The following is a 13,958-nucleotide window of genomic DNA, read 5'->3' on the forward strand; positions in this document are numbered from 1 at the left end:
AAGCTTTTTACTATTATAGAATCACATGCCGTACCCATAAATAACTGAAGGGTTCTTCATGCTTAATGCCATTAGAGCAAATAGCCAAAGGAAGGGTGATTATCTGAAGCTTATTTAAAACGAATTCATAGTGAGAATGAAAAATACTCCCTTCTTTCACAGAGGACATTTACAGTACCCTCAGGCAGAGCCTAAAACTGGACCTTTGTTATCAAAATGCCTTGCAAGTCATCAGAATGTCTGCGAAGTTCTTAGGACCCAGACTGCTGGAAACATAAAAGATAAAGGCCTTCTGAGAGCCATACCAAGACCCTTGCCACCTAAGGCGGTGTGCCAAGTATTTCCCCCCTTATCTGGCATTGCACCAGACTCTGCTCCTCTGACAATCTATCCTACTGCTCTCATACTTCCATTTGGCCCCCTTCTTCCATTTCTAATCCAGGGAGAGGGAGGATCAGTAGAGGTGAGCAGATGGAAGTGGATGCCCTCTGCCAGTCTGCTGCCTGAGGTGACCACGTCAGTTCGCCTCATGGATGGGCCAATCCTGGGTCTTCTCTGCGAAGGGATTTCTTGATTTCCTCAATAAGACATCTGAGGTCAGCTGGCCAAGGGAAATGATGGGATCCAAGTCCTACTGAAAGCAATTGTCCCATCTAGAGAGTTCTGGTCATACAATCAGTTTAGGGTGCAATCCAAACCTGCCCTGGAGCAGGCAGGTCCAGTGGGCCTGCGCTGCATCCAAGGCAGGATTGGGGCTGCAAGTGGCTGCAAGGGGAATCACTTCCCCTTACCCCAAGTAAAGCTGCAGCAGCCCCAATGGAACTACTCAGATCTGTGCCACCTCAAGCGGTAGTGCAAATCCGAGCAGTCCAGGACTGTCCCGTGTTCCCCGGAACGGGGTTAGGATCCAGCATAACTGCCAGATCCTTGCCCCACCTCCTTCTCCCTGCCTGCCCCAGGAAACACCCGTCACTCGCCCTACCCCGCCCCAAAACGCCTCTTCCCTGCCCTCCCCACGTCCCCCCAGACCCCTGTATTGGCCGATGCAACCTACCTGGCTCCCAGGGCCCACATTGGTGTGGGGATGCCAGCACATGTCCATGTGTTGGCCTAACCCCACTTAGGTTGTCGCAAAAGTGCTTTACGGCACTTTCACAACAACCTTGTGCCGGCGCAAGGGACATGTGCCGGCTCAAGGCCCAGTTTGGATCAGGCCCTTAGATGAGTGTTATCAAGAGCACTTTTGCTTCATTATTCCCTATGCACTGCAGATTCTGTTCCTCCAGGGAATAGTATTCCTATGACATTTTAGAGTCAGTATTTGAATTTGGCATATATATTATAGCACATCTTATCTGGTTACATATATGTAATATCAGGTTCGTGCAGCAGCCAGTGATTCTAAACAATGTGGGGGAAAAGCACTGAATAACTGTTACACATATTCCTTTGCTTAAATTTGTACTGCATCATGGGTACTGGACTTTCACAGTGCAAACATAGTGACAGGAGACAACAGACAGAACAATACTATGATAATACAAATACTGTAAGACTTCAAAGTGATCACTGACATAAATAAGAACTTTATAAATGAATATGCAGCAAATGTGCCCAATGTATAGTGGATTTGGGTGAATGTACCAGAATTGAGGGTGCAGGTGGAATATATATTCTTTTTAATTATTATTAAGAGCTTTTTATTGTTCTTTGGCCAAAGCAGCAATAAATAATAGTTAACAGTGACAATGTCATTAATATCACACGCAACCCAATAATATGTGAACCTAACCAATCTTCCACTTCCAATCTTCCAACCAGCACTAACCAGAAGCACAATATTCAACTTGAATTTTCCTTTAGGGAAACTATTTGGCAACGCAAATGAAGAGCTAAACTTGATATTACTTGCTGAGCTCTCCCATAGTAATTATGCCAGTGTTATCAACATGATTAGGAAAAGCAGCCTTATATTATATTATACATTCTATATTATGTTTTATGAGTTAATTAATACCGTTCCTTTCCATGAGCATACTCAAGACAACTAACAAAATCAAATTACGCAAGGCAATTAACAGAAAATGATTCTGACATACATAATATGTAGTAATGAGTCTTAACAATCTGATGTAAACATTGTTAATAGGGTTGGTTTCTCCCTCAGCCGCCAACAATTGCTTTCTCCCAAACCAGCAGCAGCGACAGCAAATGGAGGATTGCCTTCCTTGGCTCTGCTTTCTTTTGCCAATAGTTGATGTTCTCCAAACATCAGTGGACCACTTAGGGTGGCGGGTTGTTCGTAAGAATTCCGTGGCTCCCCTGGCTGTTTCCTGTGGCTCCCCAGTGAGCCATAGCTCACAATGAGACCCATTGTCTTAGGGTATACTCACACCATCAGGCTATCAAAGTGGTACCAGATGAACCATGTGTGAACATATCCAGAGGGTCAGTTCATACAACTGTGCTTATCACATGATAGCCTGGTTGTGAGAAATAGCTGTCACAGATTAACTACCATGGTGAGGATTGCTTCTCATGTGAACGGTCAGTGGAAGCAACCATAAACTTAAAACTTCATACTCACCATGTTGACTTATTCCAATGTGGTAGTTGACACCTTAGTGTGTAAAAGAACCTGAGATTGTGTAGAATCTCATTTTTTAAGGTTTCTAGATAGAAGTATGCTTGAGATGGGAAAATGCACTCCCAGACCATTTAGATAGTATTTGAAACACGTGTAAGTGTACGGCAGCTCCAGGGGCAGGTCATGTATTGCGTTCTGTGTCTCAACCAACATGTCTTGGTCTAAGACCTTATCATAATCTGCCTGCCTCATGAGTCAGAGGCAGGAATGGGCCATCTATTAGGTCAACTGAGGTGGTAGCCACAGGCAGCAGTTTGAAGGGGGGGCACTCATCTATGTCTGCATGCTTTCCTCCACTACCCCTCTTCTCCTTCCACTCCCTTACTTGGAGGAGGAAGAGAGAGCAAAGAGGAAAGGTGGAGGGGAGCAAACTGCTGAGCTAGAACACTGGAGAGTGGGAGGAACAGAAGCTAGCACATCTTCAGGTCAGGGGGGCACTCAGTGGCCAGAGGCAAGCCATCAACCCATATTTGTGGAGAAATGAATTGAATATACTTTTAAAAAAATTAAAAGGCTACTGTAATGGTCAGTTTATTAACACATGCTTCAGAAGTTAGTGCAGGACTGATCGTTGTAGAGTAAATGAATCCAGTCTACAGCAGGAGGACAATGGCCTCCTTTGGTTATGTCTAATAGTGGAAATTGGGGCATCCAATGATGGTCCCTGGTGCCAGAGTGTCCCTGTTTTCATCTGTGAAATTATCCCCAAATGCCACCTTCTCAACTGTAATGCAGCTTTAACAGCAATGGCCTACTTACAGGGTCGCTGAAAGGATGGCTTGATCCTTCAACACAGTATTTGGAAGGTATGTTGGTTTGCCTAGAAAATTTTTATTTTTTTCAATTTAACTGTATTCTTTTAAAGCAGTACTCGTCAACCTTGGGGTCACAAAGCATCAGTTGTGGGGTTGCGGCAACTTGAAGACCACTGGGCTAGAGCACGACCAGGTAAAGGGGGAGGCATCTCGGAGAACCCCTTCCAAGTACCAGGTGATTGTGTCCCAGTCCCGCTCAAGGTCTTAGCAATTGTGCTAAAATAGCTTTCACTAGTACCAGGCTTCATGATAACTTTTTTCTGCTCTCTGTAATATTTGGTTACAGTGAACAGTACTGGGAAGGCGTAATGAGAGCGAGGAGTGGGCAGCAACGGGAACAGATAAGGTCCTGGGAGGGGACTGGATCAATGGTGGGTCCCCAGTCTCATTATTTATTTGGATCTTGGCATGAAAATGGGTGAAAACCACTGTTTTGTTTTTGTTTTTTTTTAAAAAAACTAGCCAAATTAAATGGTTCTATTTACTGTGATAATAAAGATGTTTATCGTGTGCATGCCTGATGCTTATAATTAATATGTAGAATGGATAAGTGGTGAGAAAGCCATCCAAAGAACAAACTGACAGGAGCAAGTTGGATCCTGAGGTGTCCCATTTGCAAATCAGGTGTTTGTTCCCTTAGACATGGAGAATGAGTCATCACAATCTCAAAACCACATTTACTTTCAGCAGATTGTGGCACGGAGTCTCCTCAGCCTGGAGCTTTTTTCTAACCTCCAGACAGTTCAAATTCCCAAGCACTCCAGCCTCCTTTGGATGAAATTTGCTGTTGAGCGCTCATCTACTTTCTCTTTAACAACTCTATTAATTCACTATGTGAACATAGGCACGACTAATAACAGGCTTCATCATATTTTAAATATGTATATATCATTGATATAACAATACTATAGTAAAAGAAAATATGTAAATCACACACATTTTACTTTGGCCAGACTCTGGATCATTATGAAACACATAAATCATTATTAACTTCACTAACTGTGGGTTTTACCTTCCTCTTTTTATCATGTATGTGCCAACTCCATTACCAGAAGGCATAATTAAGGAGATTTTTGGTCACTGTTCCACATCTATGGAACATCTTTCTCCCAGGAAGTTCACCAAAGTCAAATCCTGTGTATTTTCTGGAAATGCGATAAGGCTTCCTTTTGTGGTCTGACTTTAACAACTGATTTCACCCATGTTGAAATCATGGGTGAAGTACTTTTTAACATGCTCTTCAATATCCTTAAAAAAAGGGCCATCAACTTTTATGGCATTGTGTTTATAAACTGTTATTTCAAAACCTAGGTATGGGACTGGATGAAAAATTGAAATATGCAAATAAACTGACCAATGAGGGACAATCACTTGAAATAAGCTTTACACACTTCTAAACTGGCTCTAATTCCTTACGTGAAACTGAAGGGGTGGGTGACAAATCACATCTCCTGGCTGGATTCTCTCCTGGGGGCTAATGTATCCAAAGAAGCTGGTCTTTTGTTTGAAAAGGCTTTCACAACCACAAGAGCATCAAGGGGTTAAAGCAAGCTCATGGTTGAGGGATTTCTCCCTAATCTGTACACATGTCATGGGGATCAGGGCTGTGGGTGGTAGTGCTAGCCTGTGGCAGTTGTTCAGGCCCATAGCCCATCGCCTGACTGGCTCAGAAAGCTCTCTTATCCAGGCAGTTTTCAAATTTAATTAAGAGGGACCCATCACAGGCTTAGCTCTGTTGCTGCGCCATTCCAAAGGTCTTTCAGCCGTTGTACACAAAGGAAAGCAAGTAGTGTGGTGGTGTTACAACAACATGCGCACTTATTAGCGAAGCAAGCTGAGACCCGGTCTGTGCAGCCTGAGATCTCTCGCAATGCTCAATGCAAACCCAAAAAATGACATCATTGCACAAACCCAATTTGTTCCATTCTGCAAAATGCAACATTTCAAGGCATGGGAAGTAATTTGAACTGATGAAAAATGGATGTGGCTGGATAAAGGTTGCTTCTTGGAGGGCAATGCTTCTGTTTGCTACAAGTCCGCCCCCCCCACCCCGCCTGTGCCCCCACTCCATGCCTAATTGCATCTCGCTCTGCTCTCAAGCTGACATGCAAGGCAGACAGTATGAGTGAGACAAAAGCAGTTAGCCATCTACAATAAGCACACACACATAAGGCAGCCTGCTGGATGGTAGCAGAGTGGAAATGTTGTGCAAATGGCAGCTCTTGCAGGTGGCTACTTTCTGATCAAACAGGTGCTTGAGCTTTAAAACATCTGAGCTTTTAAGAATGTGAAAGGAGGCTGGTGCAGCTCCATGATTAGGTGAACCACTACCAGGCTGTTGGGATTCCAAAAGTTTTACTTTGATCTTTAAAGGAAGGGGAAGTCATAAAGTGGCTTCCCAGCAAAGCTCTCATAAAATTACCAATACTGCAATGCTTATAAGATTGTCATTTCATGCACCATATTTTTTCCACTACACGGCCTCAAATGGCCACATGTGGTTCTAGGCAAACAAACTTTGGGCTGCTTTGAACAACACATCCAAACAGCCTCACATGATGACATGTGTGTATATGAACCACCCCAGCACAACTATCCAAAGAGGAGCATCATGTCAAGGAAGTTGGGGGGGGGGGAGCAGTATGTGTGCATTTGTGTGATGGATAGGCCAGACATATCATTCAGTGCTCAGTGCATTCAGGCCTCAGTGCTGTGGCCAGAGTGTTGGATTTGGACCAAAGTTGAAATCTTTGTTCAGTCATGAAGCTCATGGCCCTTTTTTTAAGGATATAGAAAAGCCTTATGTCAATCATGAGCTATCCACCTAACATACCTCACAGGATTGTAATGAGAATAAAATGGGGAAGCCCTATTCATGCTGCAATCCTATACAGTTGGCACGCACCTTACACACACTTTACTTGCACGAATTCAACTATGTGTGCCCAAAAAAACAGAGAAAAACAATAATTTAAATAGTGCACTTCCTGCTATTCTTCTTACTGAATACAAGCCACAGAGTGAGCCCGATATTGGAGAATACATTTGCTGTTCCTTCAGTCCATCTCAGTTCCTGCATGCCTTTCATAGAGTTTAACAAGACAGTACATATTTTTCCAGATGTATTGAGGCAATTTTGAGTATACACCATTTTATTTTTACATGCTGACTCTGCACTGTAACCTTCACCTAAGATGTGCCACACAAAACTAACAGGAAGCAGGTTGGAGGGCTGCAATCAACACCGTGCTAACAGGAAGCAGTCAGCACAGGAGACAAACAGAGACAGATAAGTCATTTTTGTGATGGGGGGATCTGTGAACCATTTCTTGTTAGTGTTGGGTTGACTGCAGCCCTCTGATGCGCTTCCTGTTAGCACTGCGTAGCAATGTGACAGTTTCCTACTGAATTTGATCACTGGTCTAGTCTACCCAGCAGTGGCTCCATAAGACATGAGACAAGAGAGGCTCCCCCAACTTCAGGCCTGAGTGTTGAAAAAAAGAATCTGGAGGTAACAGCTCCAGGAGTAGAAACCTGGGCCTCTGCTGGCAAAGCAAGTATCACTGAGCAAAGGACCCTCCCCAGACATCAGAGCCATAAGGTCATGTTTTTCTTCTCTCTATAGGGCGTAGGTGATCCTGGCAGACAGGTAAGAACAGTTACGCCCCGTCCCTGCTCTCAGGGGGAATTCACCACAGTTTACTAATAATATGTCCCAACTTGAAGGCTTGCTTTCATTCAGGTTTTTTTATTTCACCTAGAGGATTTAGCTAATTCAGCGAGGAAATTAGGAAGGGAAGCAACCAGAGCGTCACTGATTCCCTGAGTGCATTTACCTCCAGCTATTTACAGTAGATAATAGCTGCAAAGTGTCTCACCTCCTAAGCTCTGTGGAAATCGAGTGATGAAATCCTAGGGGCATCTCAAGGGGCTGGGAAAAGCAACCACTCTGATCTGCAATAAACCTGCAGAACAAACATAACACTGCAGGCAGAGAAGCGACACATAAAAGCATTCCCTAAACACTGGCGACCAATCATAAAAATAAGAACATAAGAAGAACCGAAGGTCATTCATTCTCACCCAGTCTCCTGCTTCCAACAGTGCTTCTGGGAGACTTGCAAGCTGGGTGAGTACACAACAGCCCTCCCAGTTGCATTTATTTATGCAAGTGTTTATTTAAAGGCTTTATAGTATGCTGTTCCCCAAATGGACTGCAGGCATCAAAATTCAAAAAAGGTAGAAACATAATAATTGTTTTTATAATAAATGATTAGTACGTACTTAGAGGCACACTTGCCTCTGAACATAGATACTTCATGTAGTTATCATGACTAATAGCCGATGACAGACCTCTTTGTCTGGTACTCTTAAAAACCACCTTGTGGCAGTTGGCACAAACTGGAGAAGCTCTGGATGCTGTTACAACATTGCACCATGTTCGTAGGGCATCTCCACCCTTATCCCCGCTCTACGCGCCCCCCTAACATCATGCTTATAGCAGGCCTATGTAAATAACTCCCTTTCGGAAGGTTTTGCATGTGCTTCCGACCACATGGGCAGCAGCTGTGATAGGAAGGAAGCGATCATGAGGACCACACTCTGCAAGCACAGCCAGTTATTTGCAGAACTTACTGAATCCAACAGGAGCACCTGAATAAATAAGTTTTAAAAATGCAAGGTTAAGGCCATAATTTACACATTATTTCAAATAATATATTTTGAGAATCAAACTACAATTCTGTTAAAAGCATAACTCCACCCTGCATCTTTCCATTTTTTTTTGTTCAATAGTAGCAGGGGGTGAGAGTGGGGAAATGGGTATTTAACGCTTTCCTTCTGTGATGCAGTCTGAATGAAAATGGAACCCCCAAGTTTCCCATTAGCCCTGAAAAGAAAGCATAGCAGGAAAGAGTGAACTACTCCCCTCCCACACAACATGGATTAGGACCTAGTCCTGATTACTCCCTAGCTGATATTTAGCAAGTTGTGAATGCAAAAAAGCCTCCAGATCTTCAAAGTCCCAAACTAGCTTAGTTCTAATGGTATGGTGTATGTTTGCATATACAAGATTTTCACTCTGGTACCTGGACTTTCCAATTAAGGATTCAGCGGCACCTGCAGCTGTTGGTGCTTTTGGAGACAATCATCCCACAACTCAATGATCCTCAATGAAGATAGACAGTTGCTTGCCTGCCATAGGGTGAGATGGGGTAAAAGCCCCAGGCGCCAGCCACTAGGACTCCATGGAAGCCTCTCTGAGGCTCATGACGGGTGGAAACTGTGCTTCTGGTTTGCCAGAAGCACAGTTTACAGCACTGAGGAACCTCACAGAGGTTTCTCCGGCATGGGCTGCAGTTGTGCAAGACTCTGTGAGCCTCTGGTGAGTAGGGGGGGTGGATATCTGCACAGGGGGCCGGCGATAGCTTGTGGGAGGGGCTCGCCATCACGGAGCTTTGCCTCAGGCACGGGGCTGTGGAGGTCCGCGGCTGCCTTTATAAAGACACCCACACACTAATGCCATAACAGGGTGCAATGCAAAGACTAAACTGGAATTGGGTTTGTCTGCAATAGAGATGCCACAGGTTAGTTATGCATCTGATTTGCAATAAACAGTGGTGTTGATCTAACTGCACACACAGCCTTTAGTTAAAGGGCTGGAAACCTACCAAATCAAAGCTGTTACTATTATAGCATTAGAGCCCAATCCTATCCAACTTTCTAGTACTATTGCAGCCTCAATGCTGCCCCAAAGTAAGGGAACAAATGTTCTCATGCCTTGAGGAGGCCTCTGTGAGTGCCTCCCCACCACACATCCTAGTGGTGCAGCTGCACTGGCACTGGAAACCTGGATAGGATTTGGCCGTTAGCCTCCACTGGCACATTTAGTAGGAGATTGCAAATTGAAAAGATTCATGACATGATTCTGAGCAAGTTTCCTTTTACTGCTCCTCTCTTCCACATTCACACTCAATTGAATCATTGAAGCTGACACCTGCAAAGTTGTTTCAAAATCTTCCTAGCTTTCTCTCTGCAGCTCCTTGAAAAAAAAAGATGACTATGATGGCTGATACAGTGAAGAAGTCAAAAGGAAAAGGGAAGCACAGCAGAAAGCAAGCCTTCTGTGTGTTTGTTTCATTCTGATTTAATCAGTCACACACCCACACAGGTCACCCAGATGGAATTTCCCTTTCTCATTAGTTTGAATTCTCTCTCTGTTCTATTAGAGATCCATACAAACTGCAAGCAACAAGGAGCAAAATGTATTAACCAGGTAGAGCAGCAAGCACTCATTGTGGAACTTTGAAAACCAACAAAACCAACACAACTGATGCCCACAGACATAATCCCAGAAAAGACATGGCATTCTAGCTTCTTTGGACTATTCTTTTTCTCTTGAGCCAAATATCAGAAGCTGCCAATTGCTGCTGCACAGTCCCAGTGCCAGGTTGCTGGGGGCCTTGAGGGAAAGTCCTGTACTGAGCTCCCCGATGGTGTACTGGGTGAACCGCTGGTACACCACTGATGTACTGCTGTCACTGGTACTGTGGACTGTTCCAGAGGGTTGCCTATCCAGGAGGGTCCCATGGAGGACTCAGGTCTTTGACCAGTGCTTGAGCTAGCTGACACCTAATGCCACCCCTGCCAGTACAATTCAGGGCTAACCATGGTGTCATTTTGAACCAAAGATCTATCTATCTAACGCATTTTTATACCACTTGTCCTCTAAAGAGCTCAGGGTGGAGTACATGGTTTCTTCCCTCCTTTTGGCCTCACAACAATCCTGTGAGGTAGGTGAAGCTGAGAGTGATTGGTCCAAAGTCTCCTGGGAAGCAACATGGCTGAGCAAGGATTTGAACCAAGATCTTCCAGGTCTAAATCCAACACCAGAACCACTACATCATGTGAAAATGTACATTATGAAACCCGCTTTTAGGCTTAGCAAATTCTCTGATTGGAAATGTAGATGACCAAAATTGCTTAGAAGGAATTGAGTACCTTTAAAACACAACAGCAACCTGAAGGGCTGCAGGAAATATAATGACCTGCTGAGATGAATCATGGGCAGCAATTGTCCCAGATGAAGATTTTTCTCGCTTTGTTTATAAACTAGCATGCATTTCAACATGCCATTTATGTGTGCTAAAGAAACAACCACCATATAGTTCCAGTGATGGCATCCATTTTTTATTTCAAAAGAGCTGTTCATTTCTTTAAGTATGGATAAAATAAGGTTGCACTTTGTGACTGTAGGTATTTCTACCAAATAGTGACTTTTATGACAATGTCCCAGATGCTGATATATGACCTTATGGTTGCCTCCATACTGGTTACATCATGTATGGATTACTATAACATGGTCTACTTCATGCTGCTCTTCAAGATCACTTGGAAACTTCAGTTAGTGCACAATCCTGCTGCACCACTGCTGGCCCGTATGAGGTATGGATGAACACATCATGCTTTTGTGCCATAATTAGACTGGTTGTCACTGTTTCTGGTATTTAGACTTTTATAGTCCTGAATGGCTTGGGACACAGGACTTCCTCTCCTCATATGAAACTGCCCATTCAACTGAGAGGTTCTTCCTCCATGTTCTACCATTGGCAAAGTTCCTGTTTGCTTGTGGCATATGACAGGGCCTTCGCCACATGGCACCCACTTATGGAACTTCCTGCCCATGGTCATAAGATTGGGTCCATCACTGTCACTGTTCCAGTAGTGGTTGAAAATCTTCTTATTCCATTTAGTCTTTATGGCTCATGTCTATATTGCTCTGCTTGTTTTTCTCCTGGGCTACTCTCCTGATATTTTGGTTAGTTTGATTGATGCTGTGATGTTGTGGCTTTTCATTTATTGAATTTTTACTGTAACTTTATTATACTACTATATTTAGTATTTGTTAACCACCTTGAGCACTATCCTAGCAGGAGGGAAAAAGCAATCAATCAATCAATCAATCAATCAGGATAATTATAATAATGTAGTTTGCCAAATCTTTCCCATATTCTGTGATCACTTCAAGAATGGATAGTATGTCAGAAATATATGTTCTCAGTAGTTAGGAAGAACTACAGCTGAAATCCTATTCATGCCCCTCTGCATTAAGGTGTACTGAACACAGTGGGGCTTATTTCCAAATAAACATACAAATAGGGAGAGATGATGTGGTGATTGAGTTACAAGTCATGACTTCCCTGTACTTCAGATGTGCCAAAGCTGAGTTCTGGAATGTAACAAAAACTTCTGGAATTATAGTGGTGAGTCTGGCAGAAACAGAACTTGGGTCTGTGCCTTTTAGTGAGCTGCAAATCAGGAATTCCCCAGTTTGAATTTCTGCTCTGCTGTGAACTTATTAGGTGGCCTTAGGCAAGCCTCCATTCCCCAGCTGCAGCATGGAGACAATAATACTTATTTATCTTACTTACAGACAATACTCTGGTGGCCCAACTGGTCCCATGCAATAAAGGGTATGCTCTCTGTTATGACTAAGACTGCAATCCTATAACACTTTCATTGGAGTAGGCCTCACTGAACACAATGGGACTTCTGAGTAAATATGCATAGGATTGTACTGTGAGCTTCCCTTTCCCCTCCTTGTCCCTATATATTTCCCTTAAGGGAAGTTTTGATATAAGGGTCAACAGGGACAGTGGCAATCCTGGTCCCGGTACTGCCTGTGGCCATGACCACAAGCTGCTGGACTACCACACCAGCCAAGCTATGACCACCTACCTTCCTTCCAGAGGCCTAGGGAAGCATTGTGCACCCTTCCCAACCCTCCAAAGGCCTTGTAAAGCCATTGGAGGGCTGAAAAACATTACTTCAGGTTTCACAGGGGAAACTAGAAGTGACATTTTAATGCCTTCAGAACGCCTTCTAAAGGCTTAAAAACATTTACTTCTAGTTTCCTTTGTGAAGTGGTGGTTTTTGGCCCTCTGAGGGCTTTACAGAATGCCTCTGGGTGAAAGACCCTCAGGGGGCAGCCCTCAGATAAGCATGCTGGCCAACTGAGTGCTGTGGGGGGCACCGTGGGGAGGGGGTTGGATGGTGGTGCAGCGCTTAAGAACAGCCCCACTGGATCAGGCCATAGGCCCATCTAGTCCAGCTTCCTGTATCTCACAGCGGCCCACCAAAGCGGCCCAGGGAGCACACCAGATAACAAGAGACCTGCATCCTGGTGCTCTCCCTTGCATCTGGCATTCTGACATAACCCATTTCTAAAATCTGGAGGTTGCGCATACACATCATGGCTTGTACCCCGTAATGGATTTTTCCTCCAGAAACTTGTCCAATCCCCATTTAAAGGCTTCCAGGCCAGTCGCCATCACCACATCCTGTGGCAAAGAGTTCCACAGACCAACCACACGCTGAGTAAAGAAATATTTTCTCTTGTCTGTTCTAACTCTCCCAACACTCAATTTTAGTGGATGTCCCCTGGTTCTGGTGTTATGTGAGAGTGTAAAGAGCATCTCCCTATCCACTCTGTCCTATCCCCAGGATAGGATAGGATAGGATAGGATAGTGTCATATCCATTCTGTCCATGCCCCCGAGCCTGGTGCCTGGGGAATTTGTCCCCCTTGCCCTCTCTGAGGTACACCACAGAACAGGAAAGATACCTGCTCTAATCCTCCTAGACCACTTGGTACCTGCTATAGTCTAGTTATGGGGAGGTCCACCACAAAACAGGGAGGGAAGTTTTCAAGGATGATTTCTCTCTGCCTGACCTTGCACAGGCATGCTTATTCAATAATAGTTGCCTTTACCAGCAGGCACATGTATTAGTAAATAAGTTCCAAACATGGTTAAAGACAGTTCAGATGCCAGTAAATTTATCCACATTATGGTCTAACCAACCCTGGAATGCAGCTGCAGAGTGGAAGGAACACTGGCTTATTCAAGGATACAGATGGGATTTTGCATGGCTATGCATAAGATGTGCTACCATGCTCATGCGAGTTGCCACTGAAAACAAGGGCAATGATGTCCATAGATGCGACAGTTTGCTTCTGCATGTGGCTGCATTCCTAGGACTGTTCTCTGTGGAGTGATTCAGTCATGCCTGAACCAGTCCTAAGTAATTATGGATTTGTTGAGATCCTGCCATTCAGCCTCAGAGGATAATGAGTCTGGCCCACAATATTTGTCAGGCCTTCTACCCTTCCAAAAATGCCACTTCATATCTGATGATGGCAACTATTTAGAATCATCAGGCACAATGGTTTGTGTTTGATCTTTCTAAACAGCCACCATCTTCATAAATGAAATTCCATCTTTGCAGGGCAAAAAAAGAAGTACTGAGTGATGTATTCCCAAAACCACTGAAAAAGAAAGAAGAGAAAACAGAAGGGGAAAACCTATTTATTATGAAAGGTATTAATATACCACTTTTCTACAGAAAAAAAGTTCACAAAGCGGTTTATAGACAAAATCAAATAATTAAATGGCTTCCTGTCCCAAAAGTCTTCACAGTCTAAGAAGATGCAGAAAAACA

Source organism: Tiliqua scincoides, chromosome 2 (genome assembly GCF_035046505.1).
Source record: "Tiliqua scincoides isolate rTilSci1 chromosome 2, rTilSci1.hap2, whole genome shotgun sequence".
Lineage (NCBI taxonomy): Eukaryota > Metazoa > Chordata > Lepidosauria > Squamata > Scincidae > Tiliqua > Tiliqua scincoides.